Source organism: Octopus bimaculoides, chromosome 17 (genome assembly GCF_001194135.2).
Source record: "Octopus bimaculoides isolate UCB-OBI-ISO-001 chromosome 17, ASM119413v2, whole genome shotgun sequence".
Classification (NCBI taxonomy): domain Eukaryota; kingdom Metazoa; phylum Mollusca; class Cephalopoda; order Octopoda; family Octopodidae; genus Octopus; species Octopus bimaculoides.
The window spans coordinates 8,489,050-8,491,312 of NC_068997.1; positions in this window are offsets into that span (position 1 = coordinate 8,489,050).

The window sequence follows — 2,263 nt, forward strand, 5'->3', positions numbered from 1 at the left end:
GAGACACTGCTGAAGACTTGGTCTTTGTGTAGCAGTCTATCTTATGACAAGTTAGACTGCCACAGCCCATTCATCTCGGAAGTACGGTAGACAGTAGGATCTGAGGAAACTAGTAATGATCTATATTGCCAGTTACCAGAGTGGAACAAATTAATTTCTCCATGAGGAAGAGGAAAAAGGAATCTAATATTTTATGCAAAATCTTTTGTAGAATTCATAAGATTTAAACATGGTACCACAAGGCAAAGAAGAGTTTGTCAATTATACAGGACTGGAATATGCAAGTCTCATAATTCTTTTGTGGATTTTAGAATGAAGCATCACTTTGAAGAAGTCACTGTCTTCATGTAAAACTGATTCTCAACCATTTTTTCCCTACAGACCCCTTTGAATTTGATTTACTCTATTGGACCCCCGTTGCTATTTGAGTTTTAAAAAATTCTATTATCTTTTATAATGAAATATCATTAGGAATTGTATAACAAAAATTGTTTAAATATTTTGTGTTTCATAGAAATATAATCAATTTATTGCACATAAACAGTAAAATCTTATAAGAGCTCGTCTTAATCCAAGTGAGACATTCAGAATTACATTTTTGTTTAACACTACAAACTGAAGAAACACCCATCAATTTACAGAGCTCCCACTGCTTAAAGTAGTGAGCTGTGTGCTAAGAGCAATGAGCAATCTGAGTGACAATCTTGTTGGTCAATGCCATGATATGGTGCCAGAGATGGTTGTTTTTTGTTGTTGCTGTTACTTTGCCCCAGTTGAACCTGATCAAGGAGATCCATGATCAATGATATTCCAGTCATGACCATCCAAGCTTTCTAAGGGAAATTTAGAAGTATATTGTCACGTGTAACTTGTCTTTATATAAAACCAGCTTAAGCTTTTAAGCTAGCTCCTGTGAAGGGCTCTTCATTGGGTTTTGGACCCAACAATGACACTTAACACATTGAATACATATTAAACTTCATTAAACTTGACCAATAGTTTTCAAGCAATAAACGATTCTCATCATGACAATGATAGATAATTTGTTGAATTGGAACGTATTGCAAAGCTGCATGATAAACAGCATTTGTCTTCCCATTCAGGGGTCAGTACATTTTTTTTTTCTCTCTAATCATTTTCTTTCTCTCTCTCTTTCTGTTGATTGTTTTCAACCATCACCATCACCACCACAACTGCCATACACGCACATCATTCAAACTTCTGACACCACCACCATCATTACCTTTGACTTTGCCACCTTCCCCTCTACCACCATCACCACTGTCTTTCACGTTGCTTACTCTCACCATCATCCCTGACTGTCTTGGCTACCACCACCACCACCACCATCACCTCCACCTCTATCACAACTACAGCTCATACTTTTACTCTCACCCCATTACCATCACAACTGTCAATCTACTACCGCCCCCACCGTTTCTATGCCTGGTATTACTCTCACACCACCAAGGGGAGTAGAAGGAGTGTGACTGAATAATGAGAGAGGAGGGTCAAAGTGTGACACACTGACACACAGAAATTTGTTTTGGCATTTATTATTATAGATGGCTGGGTGTGATTTTTAGGTAGATTTAGCTGCTATTTCTTGTAGATCAAGTGCTAAAATGTGCAGGTTTCCGTTGGCTTTCTTGGAGGAACTGAAAACAATTCTTGTTCACATCTTTTACGATGAGTGCCCCAGTATGGTCATATCTCACTGGTTGGAACCAGTCAAAGAATATAAAACAGAAATCCTATCACCTTAAGATGACAGCTGACATCATCATCATCACCATCACCATCACCATCACCATCACCATCACCACTGTCATTGTTATTGTTGTCATCGACATCATCCACGTTATCATCATCATCATCATCATCATGAAGATCATCAAAATAATAAATCCTCATTCACATCATCAGCATCATTATCATCGTTATAACCATCATCATAATCATCACCACCGTAATCATCATCGTCCTCTTCATTGCCGTCATCATCATCATCATCATCATCATAAACAACATCATCATCATTATAAATATCATCTCCATCATCAAAATAATAAATCATCATCGTCCATACACTCCTCTTCTGCCTCCTCCTCCTCCTCCTCCTCCTCATCATCATCATCATTATCATCATCATTATAAACATCATCATCATTATAAATATCATCTCCATCATCAAAATAATAAATCATCATCGTCCATACACTCCTCTTCTGCCTCCTCCTCCTCCTCCTCCTCCTCATCATCA